At 46.2% G+C, this 20,755-nt stretch overlaps 1 long non-coding RNA gene across 3 annotated transcripts; it reads right to left on the bottom strand.

Annotated features, from left to right (window-relative positions):
• Nucleotides 1–4,330: 4,330 nt before the first annotated feature.
• Nucleotides 4,331–11,987, bottom strand: LOC140216203 (uncharacterized). Of its 3 annotated transcripts, none has more exons than XR_011892891.1 (4): nucleotides 11,090–11,987; nucleotides 9,995–10,099; nucleotides 7,180–7,324; nucleotides 4,331–4,440 (listed from the first exon to the last, which is right to left on the bottom strand). It is a non-coding gene; the product is annotated as an uncharacterized lncRNA (long non-coding RNA). The 3 variants fall into 3 exon arrangements; XR_011892892.1 differs by lacking the exon at nucleotides 11,090–11,987 and adding an exon at nucleotides 10,639–10,657; XR_011892890.1 differs by lacking the exon at nucleotides 11,090–11,987 and having other exon boundaries at nucleotides 9,995–10,167.
• Nucleotides 11,988–20,755: the final 8,768 nt, after the last annotated feature.

Genomic DNA, 20,755 nt, shown 5'->3' with positions numbered 1-20,755 from the left:
TCAATAGGTGCGGTAGAATCAAAATGACGCAATATTGGAGGGAATGTGAGGAGTCGGCGAAGCGTTGTGAATGACTCGTCACACTCGGGATTCCAAGTCGAGAGGTCAGTGCCGCCGGCAAGAAGCTGCGTCAAGGGGGCGATAATGGAGGCGAAATTGCGGATGAAACGCCGGAAGTACGAGCACAAGCCGATGGAGCTACGGAGTTCCTTTAGAGTGCAGGGCTTGGGTTAATTGGCAACCACACGAAGCTTCGCTGGATCCGGTAAGATGCTTTGTTTAGGGACTACGTGGCGCAATATTGTAAGTTTACCGGCGCCAAAATGATATTTTTTTCAAGTTTAGCTGTAATCCTGCGGCAGTGAGACACTCGAGAACTTGTTCAAGACGAGTGATGCGAGAGAATATAGCTGCAGAAAACATTACTATATCGTGTAAGTAGCACAGACAGGTCTGCCATTTGAATCCTCTGAGAATAGAGTCCATCATCCTCTCGAAAGTTGAAGGTGTGTTGCAAAGGCCGATAGGTATCACAATAAATTCTTATAAACCGTCAGGGGAGACAGAAGCCGTCCTTGGGCGGTTGGATTCAGCCATGGACACTTGCCAGTAGCCCGAGGCAGATCCAGCGGCGAGGAATATTCGGCTCCTTGAAGGCAAACCAGGGCGTCGTCAATACGCGGTAGCAGCTAGACATCCTTGCGCGTAATCTTAAGTCGGCGGTAATCGACGCAAAACCTGATCGAACCATCTTTTTTTACGCAACAACACGACTGGAGAAGCACAGGGACTGTGGGATTCTTGTATCACGCCACGTTTCAGCATATGGTCGATGGGTCGCTGATAACGTGGCGTTCGGTCGGTGATACCCGGCAGGGACGCTGGCGCAGTGGAGCATGTTCACCAGTGTCAATACGGTGAACAATAACAGACGTGCGCCTCAAGGGAGGTTGGCCGACGTCAAAAGACGCACGAGAACGTTTAAGGCAAACCAGGGCGGCGTCAATACCTGGTAGCAGGTATACATCCTTGCACGTAATTTTTAGTCGGCGGTAATCGACGCAAAACCTGATTGAACCATCTTTTTTTACGCACCAACACGACTGGAGAAGCACTGGGACTGTGGGAATCTTGAATCACGCCACGTTTCAGGATATCGTCGACGTGGTCGCTGATAACGTGGCGTTGGGTCAGTGATACCCGATAGCGCATTTCCAATAGCTTGTAATTACAACGGGGCGTGGTACTTGCGGAGACGACAGACGTTTGTGCGCATGCGCGAGTAAAAGCGCGTTTGAGAGAGGAAATTGGGGACTTTTGCTCCTTGAATATACCACTCTGCCTAGGCACTACGGAGGAGTTTCTTAGCGCTTGTTATATGCGCTTGTCCCTAGGCGTGCCGGCAGAAGTCGCGGGGCGTGGTAGCGCTGAACTTAGCATCGCAAGTTGGCGGCTCGACGCCATTATATTTATTCAGTCATGTTGTTTACTAAATAAAATAACGTGTCATTATTTCGCATTATTGGCGCGGCCTCCAGGACACCAAAGCGGAAGCGGGGACATCAAAGCTCGAACCCGGACTGGTCCGTGGGTTGGGGCCGCGGGGGCCGAAGCGTGTCAGGGGCTGTTCACATAAAAAATTGGCTATCCGCGATAGCGCACAGCCGATCTTATACTTTCCCTTATACTCCCAGTCCGTGGCCCTAACCCATAGGCCGCCCTACTTCCAGCTTTGATCCCCCTGCTACCACTTGGGTGCCCTGGAGATTCTGCGTCGCCTGCTTTAATATATCAGGTGCTCACCTGAGGCCTCCGTTTGTCGGTTACGTGTGCCCTCCTGGAGCAGTGCTTGCGAAAAATGCAATCTGTCGTCGCTACTAAAAAAGCGACCCCCGACTTATATAACACCACCAGTCAGAACCTTGCCCCTTCAGACACAGCGATCACCAAATGGGGCGTCCGTGCCCACTGCCTCATCGCGCGGGCAGCCAGCGGCGGAGCGTAAAACAAACCAGACCGCATTCCGCAATGCCGGCATGCCTAGGGGACAAACGCCATACAACACACGTCAAGAAACCTCCTCTGTCGTGCCTAGGCACACTCACATATTCAAGGAGCAAAGGCCCCCAGATTTTCTCTCTCTGGCACCCGCTCTTACTCGAGCCTGTGCAGAAACATCTAGCGCCGTTGAAAGATCCACGCCCCGCTGTACCTACTAGCAATTGTAAGAACGATATCCGGTAGGGACGCTGGCACAGTGGAACATGGTCAACAGTGTCAATACGGTGAACAACCGCAGACGTGCGCCCCAAGGGAGGTTGGTCGACGTCAAAAGACGCACGAAAACGTTCAAGTAATTGAACGACTAGGTTGCGCTGGGCTTGAGTGAGGGCGTTATCTATGCTGCTCGACAAGATGTTTTGGTCACGTTTGGCGGGTGCAGTGGCCGAAGTGGCTGCATCAAGAGGCAGTAGTGCCACATCAGAAGATGCCTGGCGTGGGAAAATGGCATGAAAAGTGTCCAGATGGCTGAGGCATTCGCCTTGTAATAAAGCTGAAGGCCAAGGAAAGGGGTGGCACGCGTAAACTACTCCGCAACCATCAGCACGTTCGACGACGGCAACCGGAAGTACGGCGTTCCGGCGACGGGCACGATCTCCAGACGGCGTAAAAAAGGCACTTGAATCAGTAATAAAGGCAGAGCGGATGGACACTAAGGCTGCCTAGAACAGAGATATGACGACTTCGGCAGCGACAACCATCTTTAGGAGATGGGCACGTAGGGTCTGCAATTATCGTACTGAACGGATACAGGGCCAGTTGTGCACTAGCGCAGTCGACTACAGCCTGATGTTCGGAAAGGAAGTCCCAACCTAGGATAGCAATGCGACGCACGCGAGAGGACGACAAGTATGATTACATACGGCGCGTCTTCGATCATAACACGAGCGGTACACGTGGCCAAAGGCTTAACGTGCTGCGAGCTCGCCGTTCGTAATGACAGGTGACGAACCAGTATTGTCACTTTTTGTAGTTTGTGGCACAGTAGTTCACTTGTCACAGAAATGGCAGCTCCTGTGTCGACAAGAGCTTTGGTCGCAACACCATCTATAAACACTGCGATTTCATTAGGGGTAAAGTATGAGGCCGTGAAAATTTCCACGATAGCGCAGTTCTAGCCTCAGGAGCTGCGGCTGTTTTCCTTCGGCGGAGAATTGGACCGCCGAAGCACGGGGGAAATGGAGCGGCGGCAAGGTGAAGGTGACCGCCGTTAGGTGAAGGTGGCACGACGTGAATAAGAGTCCGAAGCGTCAGCGTGAACATGGCGTTCTGGTCGTTGAGGTGTGTATTCAAAGAGGGGCTCGACATGACGAAAATACCCTACAGGGCGGCTACAGTGGCGTGCAACATGCCCAGCGATACCGCAGGCGCAGCAGACGGGGCTATCCGGAGTACGCCATGGGTTTCAGCAGGCCCCTACTAGAAAATCCTATTTGTTTTCAAACGGGTTTCATCAAATAGGGTTATGGAACGGGACCCCGTTTGATCCTGTTCAGTCCTGACCTGTTTAAATCCTGTTTATTCCTGTTTAAACCTGACCCGTTTAAATCCTGTTTAAACCTGACCCGTTTAAATCCTGTTTGATCCTGACCCGTTTAAATCCTGTTTAATCCTGACCGTTTAATCCCGTCCTATCTAACCCAGACCTGTTTGCCCCTGTTCAGACCTATATTTTGCTGCATTCATACCCGGTCCTTTCAGAATGGATTGATGTTGCTTAATATAATTTACTCTTAAACCTATTTTGTACATTTGTGTATTTGCGATCAGCATTGAAGAGAAGTAGATCTGCATTATGTTTGCAACAAGAATGCCACTTTCACATGTAGGTTTGCCTGGTACATTGCTTGATACGAAGATAAACACAATTTTCGGCATAAATTGATTAGCACTACCAACACTGATGTGATACATCATGAACAAGTTTTGTATGACCCACGAGTACGTTCTCTATGTATGACCTACAAGAAAATGCACCCTGAAGAAGACTGTACCTCATTTTCATATTTACTACTAGTATGCAAATGTAATTCTTGCAGATTTAGTATTTGTTCGATTACTTGTACTCGTTTTAATGCAGTGCTTTTTGTTGTAATGGTTTGTTCACAAATCCACAGTAAAGCGTAATTTTGGGGTGAAAAATGTCAGGCAAAGTATTGGCATGTACTTGTAAGTGAAAAAGACAAGTATACTTTACGTAGGTATTTCTGTACACCAACTTGAGCTTTCATTAAGCCTGAAGTCATCCGGCTTAAAAAAAAGCATGTCATAAATGTCCCAAGCACTGTTTATTGGACCTTCTAACGGTATTTCGATGCATCCAGTCTGCCGAGAGAAGACCGCTGGAGTGGGTTGCTTGGGTGAGAGCGAGCAGGGCACCTGAAAAAGTAAAGCCAATAATTTATCTTGACTCATGCAACAGGTTGGCACATAGGCAAATTCGCCTATGTTCCCACAGATAAGAAAGGTTCAGCATTCCGGTCATAGGAGATAATGAATAAATCTTATTGAAAAATATGTGGTTTCATGCAATGCCTATGTTTCAAGGGAACATGGAGTACTGTGGGAGAATAAGCTGTCATAATTAGCAGGCGATTGAAGCAAGTGGTATAGGAAAAAGATGGACACATCGTTTGATTAGCAATAATTACTAGTATTGAAGCAACAGAATACAAACATGAAATACCTTTAAAAACAACACCGACAGGTTGAGATAATAAATTATTCAGAAACTAAACCCTTCTGCCAGCAAAATACCGTAGTGTACTGGCTTTGACATTGCGCTGCTCAGGCAGAGGGCGTGGGATTGAATCCCGGCCACAATGGCTGCATTTAGATGGCAGGGAAATGCCAAAACCCCTATGTAAGGTCTATTGGGTACACGTTAAAGGAGACTAGGGATCCCGCCAACTTGAAGTTATAAAAACCGGGGTAAATTTCGAGATAAGCAAACTCACAAAAGTAGAAGGCCCTGGCCATGCGAAGACCATATAAAGCCTTTTAAGGTAGGCGCCAGCAGCCGCAAAATTTCTTGCAAAAGCGAAATATAGCAGAAGCGGTATTTTTCCGTAGATCACTTTTGCAAGGTATTTTACAACTTGACACCCGACATGTTGGGCATCTACGGGCAACAGCAATTCTTGCACAGATCATAGCAAACACTGTTGCACCTAGGTATACATAGACACATAGGTATAGGTACAGTCGCCGACTGATTTTCCGGACTCCGAAAATTCGGACTTGATTACTCGGTCTGCTTCACGGCACCGCCATTCTCCCCATGGACCATAATGTATAACAACTTCCGAAAGTTCGGTCACCTTGCAACCTCTCGTCTGATTTTTCGGACACTCCTTGAGCCAACTTGATCGAGAGCACCATGCACCGACTCTGACCGTTGCATGGTTCTACTTGCTGAACGACATTTTTGTTTTGAGCGGAGCCTCCTTGCTGCCCCACGAAGTGGCGCTACTGCAAATCCCTGCTCATCATCATCGTCTCTGCCTGGTTTGTAGCTACAGCAGTTCCGGTCTCAGCTTAGTATGCCATGTCAAGACAATCCAGCAGCTGATTTGTTTGTTTCTTCGTGCACGACGCTGCGAGTAGGCCAGGTTTTTTGTTTGTGCAACTGATGTCGGCGTGACGATGTTTGATGAAGCAAGATGGGCCAATTCATTCCACTAATATCTAGAATAGCTACCTGTAAGCACCACCTACCTTTCAACAACATTTGCAAAGCAAGAAACCTCATCCTGAAAAGTCTGCACATGACGACATCGGTAGCATCATCAGCGTGGGGCCTCAAGATAATTCGGCAAGCCAAGAAATTACTGACAGCACGAGTGCAAGCATGCCAACAGGAAATCAGTGGCTGAATAATGCACCTTCTACCAATTGGTAGACAGTGCATTTTCGCAAAGCCCTAACTATAGCAGATCATTGTTCAGGAGTTCCCGAATGCACAACTCTATGCCATTTTCACACAGACTCTAGGGAAGCACCTCTGCACAGTTGCAAGAAAAAAAGCTAGATGCCCCAAGAGAAATGAGCCCACTCAAGCCATGGAAGTTGTGTTTACCTTGTCTTCCTACAACTACTCAAAACCTAGGACTGCTGTTTTGCACAAGGGAACAAACGTCAACATTGGTGCCTCGCCCAACACAAGTGGTCTGCGCTGTAGAAGGTGCCATAAGTCAGCCCACAGATGAGGCCCACACCAGTGCTGTCAGTGTGCTGTACAAATTGCAGAAGCACAGCCTACAAGCTTGTCTGCCTTAGTGTGATCGCACCAATGAACGAAAACTAACGAATCAAGTTTGTTTCGTGCCGAGAACAGTTGCCTCATGCTGGCTTGGTTTGTTGTGTAGGCATGTAAATAATGAAAAGGCCTGCATCACTATCTCTGAAAAAAAAAATCATGTAACAAAGCACGTACAGTACACAGGTGCAGTGTCTATCACATACCATTTCGTGCAGTAGAGGCTACATCGGATAAACCGGCCAAACTGGCAGCGTGACCAAGCAAACTTGATGCATGGGTCAGTTAGCAGTAGTAGTGCACTGCTCTCGGCGCACATGCACCTATGTTTGAAAGCTGCTTGATCGTGACAAAATATAAAGACAAAAGCGCTGGAGAGATATCTGAGGCTTTTCTTATATGTATGACGAGGAACCTAGCGCTAGCTCCCCATGCAGAGAATTACTAGACAGTGAGACTGCTTCTTATCATTGTAAAACAAGTGTCACGCTCACCATGTTTCTGTGCGAACAGCATGTATTCAGATCTATTCTCCCCCTTTCACCTTTTGCACAATATCACTGTGCGAGCAATAATACTGAACTGTTAGTAGCACTCTGTCCTGTTGCCTCCTTTCTTTCCTTGTGAATTGTGTGCTAAATAAGGCTTTTTTTGGTGAAAGAGTGCTAGTTTAACGCATAAACTAGCGCCATGGCACTTTGCAATAAAGGACTGTTATAATTCTCTAAAAATTTGTCAATGCAGAACAGTGTCAAAAGAACACCTTAAAGAAAGAACATGAGTGTATCTATCATAGAGACCAATCCTTGTCTTTTTTCCTTAACATAATTTTCAATACCGATATTGAAGTACAAGCTCACCATATTATATCACCTTGTCAATGAAGCAAGGCACAATGGTGCCCAACTGTCGCGGGACCAACTTGGATGTGGAGATCAGCGCAGATCAGCAACATAGCATGGTCTGCTTACACTTCTTCTCCAGGTCCAGCCATACCTACAGCAGCTATAAAACAAGTGAGCTTAGAATCACAAGCGAAACAATATAAAAAGTGACACTGAACAAAGCAACTTTCGTTAAGCATAAATAGGATCGAAATGCTGACATTATGCCCATAAGTAACTTCACTTTGTGCAACAAAGCATCCAATTTAAGAAAGATTATATGTATCAGCTATCTATGTGAGAAAGATTAATCGAACGCCCTCTATTTGCCATACCCCTCCCCTTATGCATGGATGTCTCCCTGACTGAGTGAGCTGATCCCAGGTATAGTGTAATTAAAGGTTGTCACTTGGTGGGCCAATCCCGATACCATTGCATGACTTGTACAATAATTTTAATGTGTTGTAATGCTGGCCATCCTGCAGGCACTGCAACATTATAGCACCCATAAGGCTAATGGTATTACCTGATAAGGTTAACTAATAGGTGTCCCCAGAAGCATAACTCGGCATGTATACTCGGAGGCCATTATTATAAGAGAAGCAATGGCAGAGGTGAAGCTTTATCCTGTGCCATATGCAAAATGGCCGAGCACGCCCAGCTTCTGGTTACATTCTCACTTGTGACCACTGCAACAGGCTGACTGACATGCGTAACCAGCAGTTTGTAGGACCACATTTTCATACCCTGCAATTTGTTTTACATCTGAAGAGATCAGCCTCAAGCTCCATGATGCGCTGCACTCAAGAAGCATTATAAACTGGCAACATTTAAATGCTATGCTGCATGGTTTGTTGCATGCTTTAGGAATTTACTTATTTATTATACACATAGCTCATAGGCTCCAGTTGGAGTATTGCATGAGGTGGCAAGAAAACAAATTCTGAACAAGGAGAACATTCAACAAAACAAGTCAGACCAAAGAAGAAAAAATAACATACTCTCCTAATGGGACTATGTATCTGGCAGCTAGCTTCTAAAAAAGACAATTAGGAATCTTTTACTACTGGTAGCGCTTTAGGGGATGGAATGTAGAATTCCAAGCTTCATACACTTTTAAGCCACCTTTCGTGGCTTTTTGTTTTGAACTCCTATTCTCTGTACTATTATAGAAATGAATACCCCCTCCAAAATAAAACAAAGAAAAACATGTAATGCACAGTAATGTAACACAATAATGTAATGCACAACAGTGAATACTTAGAAAAATGTAATTAAGAACATGGAGTCTATGTGGGCACAGATGTTAGAAGTCTACATGAAAGCATAATAATAAAGGTGGGCAAAGCATTTATGCTTTTGTCGGGCAAGCTGCAGCAAGACATACAGGTAAAGCATGCCTCACAACACAGTCCCTAAAAATATCTGTCACAATACAGTGAGTAGGAATATCATGCATATCTACAATAGCTCCTAATTATATTTAACTCAGAGGGGGCTACCTATGTAACTTGATCAAACTGAAGGTGGGCCAAATTCTAAATATACGATTCAAGTAGACAGAAAATGGACGTTATGAAAATGCATCTACAGCAAAAGTGTTGTACATTATTGTTGTACATTATGTCATACCTGCCAACCTGTGAACATAATATTTTGTAAAAATGCTGCAGACACTAAATTCTTTGTTGGGAACATAGCACACATTATTTTAAAGCTTGCTCTCAGCACCCCCATTGTTGCATACACACACACATTATTAATAAAGGGAAAATCGCACATCTACCCGCTCGTAGCAATTGCTACAAAAGAAACCCGTACGGATTCCTCGAAAGGAAAGCCTCACAATTGAAAAAAAGAAACCGTCCAGGTCTGGGACTCAAACCCGGGACCACCGCCTTTCCGGGACAGCCGCTTTACCATCTAAGATAACCAGGCGGCTAGCAGATGGCCGGGCCAAGTCGAATTCGTCGACAACATGAAGCAAAGGCAAGGGTCTGACGTAATAGTTCTGCGGAAATGCGCAAGGCGTAGAGAAGTAATTAATAAAGGAGAAAAAAATATTATGTCAAACCCTTGCTTTTGCTTCGCGTTGTCAAGTAATTCGACTTCGCCCTGCCATGCGCTAGCCAGCTGGTTATCTCAGATGGTAGAGTGGCTGCCTCGGAAAGGCGGTAGTCCCGGGTTCGAGTCCCGGACCAGGACGAATTTTTCTTCAACTGTGCGGCTTTCCTTTTGAGGAACACATACAGGTTTCCTTTGTTGCAAATGGTACGAGCGGGTGCATGTCTGATTTTCCCTTTATTAATTACTTCTCTCCACCTCGTGTGTTTGCGCAGAACTATTACGTCACACACACATTATCAACCATTATTTAACTTGTCGTGCAGCACGAAAAGCAGCAGCGAACTTGAAACCAGTAACTGACAACATTTTTTTTTAGATTACAGAGCTTTACGCTGCTTCAGGAATTTATCTGACTAAACTTCCTAAAAGCACGTGCCCCTCTGATGTTCTCGTTAGAGATATTGCATCGCTAATAATAAAGCAGTACAAGTACCATTATAATTAATTTTTTACATGCATTTTAACAATGTCATACCGTCAATCTCTCAACAGCTTTAAAACATCTTAACCAACACAACTTCATTGTCTTTCTAAAATGACATTAATAAAATTGTAAAATGAGCCCACATTTGTAAACCCACGAAAAATTCAGGAGTTTCCAAACATGGATGATACCAACAAAATCTGCAGCTCTTCTAAGTGGCAGCAACTGCTTTGCACACACCTTGTCACAGCATGCACATCAGGTACTTTTCCGTGCTGTTGAGGCTGCAGAAGTGCCGCAGGTGCATATGTGGAGGTGCCTCTGGTTCACAAAATCTTGCCATCCCTAAACAATAATAAATACTTATTTATTGTAATCCCTGCTGAAACTGCAAACTTGTGATATAAAAAGATCACGTCATATCTTGAAAAAAGTCTCATACAACCAGTTACATGAAGCTGCAACTGGTTGTGCAAATATCTGATTGTAACATCACAGGCGGTTAAATAACACGTAAATCGAACTGTAGAGAACATGAATCTACTATGAAAAGGTTCACACAAACGTACAGCTGTATAACGTGAAATGTGAATTGTACTATCAAAAAATTCCTTAGGACCTGAAAAGCGTTCCAAAACCTAACTTGTCTATGCGGCGCAACAAAGCACTGCTCCCAAAGGACGATGCGCTTAAAATTACAACAGACCACCTCATTTCTGGAGAGACAATACAGAAAAGAGAAAGATTTTTCGATTAAAAAGAAACATTGCTTATGTAATTTCGGCTTCTCTGCTAGATCGGAATCCTTTACAAGTACACGAAAACACACAGGACACTAATACACGTCATCTGACGACACACTATAAACAGAAGAATTTCCATACAAGCTAAAAATCTGGCCATGCGTCGACGAAGAAATCGGGTGCTATCTCGCGCAGCTGTTAGCTGTGACGACGACACATCGACGTACTACTTCTAGAAATGACTATACCATTTCTTAATAAAAAATTACGTACACAAACAGTAACTTTCTTTGCTAGAATTTTTGTGCCCATTTAGATCAAAGAACCACCCGCGCTAGCGTGCTTCATAGGTGAAAGTAAATAAACCACAGATAGAGCTGTTGGTAACATGAATACGTTTTAGGGCAATTTCCATGGAACTTTTTGCTAAATGTGCACTGCGACATGAAGAACAACCATTTGAAAAGCACATTTATTATTCTTGCTGCTTTACAAATCCGGATCCGGTTGTTGTACGGATCTTGCGATACGTACAACAACGCAAACTTCACGAACCATAGACAGGAAGAATGCGCGCAAGCGCCGGACTTACCTTTCTAGGCGTACTCGGAAAACGCTCCTTTTAGCGTCACAGGTGCCGCGGCATCGACTGCACCAACGGTCCTTCCGGCGCACACACTGTTGAATTGCGGATCAACTACAGGACGTAAGAGCACAACTTTCACCAAATTCTTCCGTACAGCGCGATACGATGCGACAGTGCCAGAGGAGGAGATCCTGTTCATGAGCCCGGAACAAAGGAAGCTTCGTATCTTCGACATCGGCGCACCACACGAAGGATACTGCGGGCTACATTACGCGGTCCCAGGGGTTTTGTGATTCTCAATGCATACAAAATGCACCACAATTTCTCTCGGCACAGCGTACACACGATTAAACAACTACATCGGACGGCGTCAATGCAGCAAGCACTCACATGTGGCGACAACTGAGGACGGCAAAATAATATCACCTGTAACTTTACCGGCGCTACCTGTGCTGCCATCTGTAGGCCGCCACCGAAAGCGACCGTGCTTTCGGTGATCTCATGGATGGTGACGGCGTTGTATTTCGATGTTATGCGAGTCGTACAGCGTCTTGTACGACGTGTTTCAGCAACGTTGCTTTTAATAGAGAGGACAGCAATCTGCGTATACGCCGTATAGACGTCTCACCCACTTGAAAAACACAACAGCAAATTTTCAGTCTGTCGTATTTTGGGACGTTGTGACTGTCGTTCTGTTCTCTGTAGTGTGACGCCCTGTAGTCGAAAATTCTGTAGTTCCTGATCAATATTTGATTAAAAATTGACAGAGGTCATTTTAAGGTTATGTAAAATTATTAATACGAAATAAAATAAAAAAATAAAAGTAGAAAAAAAAATGCCTTTTGCCTAGGATTCGAACTTTGGACCTGACGGTTCCGAGACAAACATCTTACCACTGCACCACGCCGAACATCACTGCTATCATATGTTGAAGCTATGTCAAGAGTGTAAATTGCTGTCTGGGTTGCTGTTTACATTTGCATTTTAAAAGCCGCGATGCGCTTTCACTTCACCGCGTCAACTGCCGCATCTCTAGATGAGCAAAAGTGTTGTTACCATCGACAGGTACATCGTGGAGTGCTAGACCATCGATTTTGCTGTAACGATATCCATATTTCATACGAAATTCAGAAACAGACAACGGTGACCGGGGACACTGAGGGTTGTTACTGCTAATTTCGACAGTTGTCTCTTGCTCTTTACACTTTTGAGCTGTTCAATACAATATAGCTACATAAACACTCGTGGGTGAGTCTTCATCTCGACAGAATACTGGCTTCTCACGGCAGCGCTGTACCAGATTAATGAGACCCGAGCGAGACAGCTTTTCACGCAACTTTGTGGAACAATCCAAAACTTCTTTCCCGCTTTGCATATGCTTGTGCAATATTTCTGGGAAATTAACTAATGTGTCAGTGAAACCGCACATGTAAGTCCACAGGCCTGTGTGCCCCATCTTACCAAATAAAACAAAGCGGATACGCAGCCATTCCCGCAGATGGTATGATTTTGATCAGCGGCCGATTTTGAGGAGGCCGGTAGGGCGTTGCTGGTGCCGCGTCGTCACGGCACAATTATAACAATTGGCAACGTCGACTTTAATGCCGGTGTCGGTGCTATCAGTACTGCCGGCTCCAAAGAAGCACGATTGAATACCGCGCAAGAAAAAAAGTACAGTGTACACCACCGATGCGAAGCTGACATTTTAAAGGGCCGCGACGGAAAGTGCTTCTGTTGCGACTTCAGAACTCTTGGCCGTCGCGACCGAATGTTTCTGTTGCGACGTCAGAATCGCTGTCGTAACGTCAGAAATGTCTGTCGCAACTTCAGAAACGTTAGGAACTTCTGTCGTACAACAGAAATTGCTGTAGTTGCAGCAGGAATTCCTGTGTCTTTTTCAACTGGGCAGGACCGGGAATCGGTTTGAAATTCGCAGCTAGCATATCGCAGTTTGGTCTGTGAATGTTCCGAGGTGGTCACGCAATTTCTGTAGAGCTTGATAATGGCCCCAATTTAGCACTAGGGGCTAAATTGTCAGGATGTCGAACAATAAAAAGTTCCTCCCCAGTTCTATTCAAGCATTAAACTCGTATGCATGATACCATCCAGTATGGTTGCCACAAAGCTCCAGAATAAACCAGCTTTTGTGCCAAACAGGCGACCCTATATGGTGCCACTGTGTCCAGTATAAGCCAGTTTAGTTGCAAACAGGGCCCCTGTTAAGACCCATTTCTGCTTGAACTGGTCGTGCCTATACCTGCTTGCATGCCAAACGGGACCCCGCTCAGCCCTGTTCATGTGTGAACTGGTCCAGTTTATACCTGTTTGCATGCCAAACGGGACCCCGTTCAGACCTGTTCGTGTGTAAACTGGTCCAGTTTATACCTGTTTGCATGCCAAACGGGACCCCGTTCAAACCTGTTCGTGTGTAAACTGGTCCTGTTTATACCTGTTTGTTGCTAAACAGGTCCCTGTTAAAACCAGTTTAAACCTGTATAACCCAGTTTGAATTTAAATAGGATTTTCCAATAGGGGCACGTACCCAAGGGGGGGGGGGCTGGGTCCCGCCCCCCCCCCCGATATACAGTGGCGTACCCCCCCCCCCCCCTCCCGTCTCCGCCCATGCCACTAATTATCACACACATTCCTAAAGCGCCGCCAAATCAATCTTGAGACTTGGCAGCTATTCGGTGGTCAATATTTTGCTACCTTTTTCAATCCTTTAGGAGGGCGGTAGTTATCGGCATCTGCTTGGGTGCGAAGGCCAGTTTTCTCACCGATTCGGTGCCCGCGCGAATAATTCTCGATGAGTTGAATTGTCAGCATCTATTCAACGATCATGCGCATCGCTCTTGCTTCGTAAGTTTAACCTTCTTTGTTTAGACTGATCCAGGGATGAAGAAGGGATGTGGTTCGCAGTCAGCTGGTCTGTATGCTTGTAGAACGTGTTGCGGTCGTAGAAAACGCCAATTGCGTTTAATTTTTTACTTTGCTTCATTTCCTTGAGTGACGGCTCACCGCGACGGTTGCAGATCCCCTGGAACCATATACCCTCATCTGTACATCATATATGATGTAATTAGCATACGATTTAATAATAATAAACTGATTTGATTTGATATGGTTTAGATAAGGTGGGAAATAAGATAATGCGAAAGAGCATCCATCATCAAACTATGCAATAACGGTTAAACCCATAACCAATATGACTGTCGCCAGTTACGCCTGGTTTTTCCTTAATTGTACAGCACTTTTCGTATAACATTGGCAACAGGAAACAAGACTCGCAAGGTGAGAAATTAAGCAATCTACTGAGAGAGAGAGCCAGGGCAACAGCCAAACAGGAAGGAAAAGCGAAAATTAACAAATTTAACTGTTGTTCGTGAAAATATTTGTGGATCAAGAATTGAAAAATTATAGGTCCATTAGCTTACTCCCAGTATTAAATAAAATATTCACCAAGAGAATTTGCATCAGAATAAGGGCAACACTCGACTTCAGCCAACCAAAGGAACAGGCTGGCTTCACGAAGGGATACTCTACAATGGATAACATCCAGGTCATTAAGCAGGTAATCGAGAAATCTGCAGGGCACAATCAGCCTCTCTATATGGCTTTCATAGATCACGAAAAGGCATTTGATTCAGTAGAGATACCTGCTGTCATAGAGGCGTTAAGTAATCAAGGAGTACAGACCGGTTACGTAAATATCTTGGACAATATCTACAGAGATTCCACGGCCACCTGAATTCTACACAAAAAAAGTAGGAAGATACCTATAAAGAAAGGGGTCAGACAAGGAGACACAATCTCTCCAAGGCTATTCGCTGCGTGTTTGGAAGAAGTATTCAAGCTATTAAACTGAGAACGCTTAGGAGTAAGGATCGACGGCGAATACCTGAGCAACCTTCAGTTTGCGGGTGACATTGTCCCGTTCAACAACACTTCACAACAACGAATGATTGAGGACCTTAACAAAGGGAGTGTAAGAGTCGCGTTGAAGATTATTATGCAGAAGACAAAGATAACGATGAATAGCCCGGCAAGAGAAGAATTCAGGATCGCCAGTCAACCTCTATAGTCTGTGAAGGAGTACGCTTACCTAGGTCAGTTAATCACAGGCAACCGTGATCATGAGAAGGAAATACATAGAATGAATATGGGTTGGATCGCACACGGCAGACATTGTCAGCTCCTGACTGGAAGCTTACCATTATCATGAAAAAGGAAGATGTACAGTCACTACATTTTACCCGTGCTAACATATGGGGCAGAGATTTGGAAACTGACAAAGAAGCTCGAGAACAAGTTAAGGACTGCGCAATGAGCGATGAAACGAAGAATGCTAGGCATAACGTTGAGACAAAAATAGCGGTTTGGATCGGGGAGTAAACGGGTATAGTCGATATTCTAATTCACATTAAGAGAAAAAAAATGGAGCTGGGCAGGTCATGTAATGCGCAGGTTACATACCCGTTGGACCATTAGTGTGGCAGAATGCCAAGAGAACGAAGCGCAGTAGAGGACGCCAGTAGACTAGGTGGGGCGATGAAATTAGGATATTCGCGGGCGCTAGTTGGAATCGGTTGGCGCAGGACAGGGGTAATTGGAGATCGCAGGGAAAGGCCTTCGTCATGCAGTGATCATAAAAATCGGTTGATGATGATGATGATACGATGATACTGCTGGTCAATACGCAGTCTTTTACCTCGGTGGCACACCTAGAGTTTGGTATCGCACGCACGAAGATGAGCTCACCAGTTGGGATTCACTTAAGACACAGCTTCGGGACTTGTTCGGCAACCCCTACGGTCACCAGCTTGCCGCGCAGAAGGCGCTTTCCGGCCGTGTGCAGAGGTCAACAGAGCCCTATGTCACGTACATTCAGGACGTCTTGGCTCTGTGCCGCAAAGTTGACATCCACATGACTGAGTCAGACAAGGTTGCCCACATCCTCAAAGGCATTGCCGATGACGCCTTCAACTTGCTCGTTTGCAACAACGTAGCGACGGTGGATGCTGTTATAAAAGAATGCCGCCGCCTAGAACTCGCTAAAAGCCGACGTATTGACCAGCAGTTTGCCCGTCTGCCCAACACCCCAGCGACATCTTCCTGTGCCGACACTCCTCGTCCCAACAACACTGCACGGTCACGGTCTCACTGATCCAGGCAGTTGTCCGCCAAGAGTTCGAAAACATGGGTCTTCACACCATCTGATCGGCCCATCGTCCTGATACCCGCCCGGCTTCTTCGATTCCGCCCCGTCCCGCGCCTTCTTACCCCGCACCTCCACCAGATTTGTTACGTAGGAAGACGCAGACGAAAACCTATGTACAAGTATATTTACAGGAAAATAGGCTGCGCTTGGCCAAGAGGCAACAGCCCGCGCTAGCTTCTCATCGTCGTCGTCGTCTTCGCACTGCTCGCCTTTTCGTGATCGCACATATTGTTCCGTAGCACTATGTTTATTTAAAAAGGAAGCAGAGAAGACGCCGCCGCAAGGGTAGAATAATTTCGTGTGTTTTGAATGACGCTTATACAGTTATCAGTCGAGCCGTCGGATGTAGCCACTTCTCTTCTGTGCCAATGTGGGTGTTTTTCTCACTTTTCACGGTGGCCGCACGACGTCTAGAACCGCAGCGTCCTGCGCTCTACGCGGTTGTACGGGACTGGCGGCCACGCAACCGTGACTCAGCTTCCCATATAGCTGCACGAGTCGGTTTTCGCACTGAACTTGGTAGAGCACTAAACGAGGGATCCAAAAGAACTGCGATTGTTCCGCAATATTTCTCTATAATTCTTCCTGAGCTAATGAAAAAAAAAACCCTAGTAGAAATCTTTATTTTACACTTTCGCTTCTGTACTTGCTCTTGGCAGGGTTCTTCCTGTGCTTATTTCATTCGTGAGCCCATTTGATGTCGTTCGTTGTTTGCCAAGTAAAGGAGAGGTGTATCTCACAGGCTTACCTGTGATAAACACCTTATTTCATTTAGCTTTTGCGGGTTTATGCGTCTTTATGGCGAATGGTGGGCATTATTCACAGTTGTAGTGGTTAAGGTACCCTCCTCCCACATTTGCGTAGAAAGTAAGCTTAAGTAGCCCCCCCCCCCCCCCCCCCCGAAAAAAAATCCTCGGTACGTGCCTGGTTTTTAGCATGGGTACGCCATGGGTTTTTAGTTTGAGGGCAGCGCCTAATGCGATACGCAAATCTGGTTTTACTCTGAACGAAGAAAATTGCATCTTTGGTGCCCAAGAAGTCGAGTTTCTTGGAGACATAATCACAAGGGAAGGACTTAAACCACACCGCATAGCATGCTACACATTCATACAATGGCCTGCCCAGCTGCATTTTTTTTCTCTTAATGTCAATTAGAATATCGGCTGTCCCCGTTTGCGATCTGTTCCACACGGCCCTCATCCTTTCACTTAAAGTTCCGCCTATTATTTTCACTCCCTCTTTCTTTTCGTCGTCCTTAACTTGTTATATGGCTTGTTTGTAAACCTCCAAGTTTCTGCCCCTTATGTTAGCACCGGTAGAATGCAGTGATTGTACACCTTCCTCTGCAATGACAGTGGTAAACTCCCGGTCTGGATCTGGCAATGGCGGCCGTAACCACCCCGACTGATTTTTATTCTGTAAATTTCGCTTTCTAAGCACTACCGGATACATATTAAGATGAATAAAGTTCGAAATGAATGAGCCTTGTCAGGCAGTGTCAAGAGCCTTAGCATAGTCATGAAAAATACAGTTAGTTTCAATTCCAGGTTCGGAATTGGAAAACAGGTCATTGGTAAATGAAAGGAGCTTTGCTTCACAAAAAGCATTTGCCGAAAGCCATGCTGACAACTGCTAAAGAAACTAATGGATTCAAGAAAATCCATGAGATATGAATATATTATGTGCTCCTAAATTTTAACAGAAATGCAGGTCAAAGAAGAGAAAGGCAGCTGCTTCTTCATTAAACGCTCCATAACCGCGTTTTAGCAGAAATACCTGCGCGACATCGCTAGGGACGGACTAGGGCCGGCACCCGTATCGTGTGGACGAATCAGAGGTGAGGACTAGATGCGGCATCGAAATTGTGAACTTTCACGACTGCCACCTCTTTCAACAAGTGTTCACGCGAAGCCGAACAGCGCGTTGTGACTATAAGAAACGGCTGCAAGCTACCACATAATCTGATACGTTTCGCCAGACATTGGCAAACCCACTTGCGCATGTAAGGCACTCGTGTACAGAGCGTGAGACGAGAATTTACACATCGGTTCAGCGCAACTAACGCAACCGGCTCTATTGACTAGAACATATTGGCGGGCCAGTGGGCGCGCTGCGAATACCCTGAATATCCACTCATATAAGTACACGCCTCACCAAAACTCAGGAACCGGACATGCGCCATACTCGACCAACTTCACGTATCCACTTCGTATTCTCCCCACTTGGTGCGCTTATATGCCCAGTCAATCGCGGTAATGGGTTCTGTTGATCAATTGTTTACCACTTCGTACGCACTCAAACCACTCTCTTAGACCTACCGCACTGCACATATCAAGAAAGGTCACCAAAATTTACGTGTTGTCATCTGCAAGCACTGAAGGTGGTGAAAAACCTTCATATCAGTGCGATGGTTCAGCACATTCGTTGCACGCGAATGATGAGCACGATGAGATTTGGTAAGTACAATGGTTCTCAAGTGAATCTGTACGGACTATCCCAGCGATGCAAGGGAGACACGTGCCGTGCTGCAACTTGGCAGTGTCGGAACGACAGGCGAAAACACTCCTAGCCAGCTCATAGGTAAACTTGAACTATGTTTCAACAACTGTACAAAGGAACGTGCACAGTCGCCGCAATCGACGCCATATATAATTTTCGCAATGGCTGTCCTCCATCACGTAATGAAAATGAGCGAATTGGCTGTGGCAATCATGCAACTTGGATGGTGGTAAAAATGCCTTTTATCGTCAGACTGTCACCGAGTATAAGTTCGAGCGAACTTGCAATACTCTGTTTAAAGAGGGGATTTCTAAGAAATGCGATGAACACGGCTCACACATTATTGCGATAGCAATAATACCGACGGTCGGGGTGCATTCAAGCGATTCAAGCGGTCGGCTTCGCTACTGCTGTTTCCACGCGTTCCCTAGTCAATACGTAATTACCCTATGCGCGCATAGGGTTAAACAGCCTCAAGAGGGGTGAAGTCCATTTGGTTGCAACATCTAAAAATAAGCGAAGATGCGCTACTGTCACCTCGATGTTCTAGCCATGGCGGCATTCTGCTTTCCGCCGCAGGCATGACGGTTTTATGTATTGTTGCGACTTTGAAGTGGTCCCGTAGCGCTCGTCACCCGTTTTGTGACAGAGCGTTGCCAGCTCTCTAGTCGGTAGCGAAGACTCCGAGTCAGGCGTCGGTGAGAATAACAAAAGGGACTTTATGCACTATATACATGTCATTATACAGGACAAGATCGTATCGGCACGGGGGGCCGAGAGCTAACAGCAAACACGACTGTTCCCACACGGCGACGTCCGGCGAGACTAGAACTCGTAACACACCTCATTCCACTCGAGAGCGGCACTCGGCTCACGGTGGTTCGGTGGATCCGGTTCTCCAGGCGGCAGCGTTGGGGCTTATAAAGCCCCGAGAAGCGGTTGTCACTCAAACGGCCCAATACAAAGCCAGCACTTGACGGTCGTCCGAGAGGTCCAACCAGCGACCGCGCTGGCCACCCGCTTCATGTTTGCCGCGTGCGGTGACCTCCAGGGGAAAGGCAAACCGGCGCCGGGCTGTCTAGCAATTTGCTGCAGGTTTGGACATGTCGCTCGCCGATGCTCCTCCACAGGACGCCACTGCCTGGCGACGCAGCACCTTGACTTTTCAAGGGAGCGTTAGGGCGCTGTGCCTTTCGGCGCAGCCCCGGGTTTGTCCAAAGGGCGTTCGCAGGATAAATTCTGCATCTTGTAGATTCGGAATCCGGGCTGGTTGTACGGGCACAACAGCATGCTGAATGCAAGTGCACTATAGCGTTGGTGTCTCTAGCGTTAGTATCATCTGGCCTGAGCAATGCACGTCAAACTAACGCTATATGATATTTCACTGGGCGCAGGCGCCGCCAATTGCCCGTCGATCTCGTCTAGTGCACCGTCGAGGCGTGACGCCTGCAGTGCACTGGCGGTGCACATGACTCCAGCGTTGTGAGACGCCTGTTGTCTGCTAGTGTAGCTACCAGGGTGTTGTTTCTTCTGCTGTGCGCCAGATGCCTTGTATGCTGTGTCACACCCGCAGCTAGTTCCAGCACTGTCCGAAGAGTTTTAAGCGCCACGCTAAGCCTCGCTGTTTCTGTCAATGCGATCGTGCTTCAGGCGACGCGGTCAAACTTTCTTTTATATTTAGACAGTTCGCTACGACAGATTAAATCGTCTGACGATAATGCAACTCTCCAGTCAGTAAAACTTTCGTCGGAAGAGCACAAGCACTGTAAAAGTCATTTTTATTTCAGATAACGCTGAGTAAGAAGACAAATGCCCTCTTGCTGAAGTGGAAGCCTGGTCATCATCATTATAATGAGAGTTGGTTTACGAATATGCTCAAGGAGTACACATACCTTGAAGAAGGCAAGATAACGAGTGTGTCAACTGAGCTCCGAGCAGCGATGGACGAAGGTGAG

The sequence above is a fragment of the Dermacentor andersoni genome, chromosome 2 (assembly GCF_023375885.2).
Source record: "Dermacentor andersoni chromosome 2, qqDerAnde1_hic_scaffold, whole genome shotgun sequence".
NCBI lineage: Eukaryota > Metazoa > Arthropoda > Arachnida > Ixodida > Ixodidae > Dermacentor > Dermacentor andersoni.
Note: the sequence above shows the minus strand (reverse complement) of the source record. Positions and strands in the feature narration are given on the sequence as shown.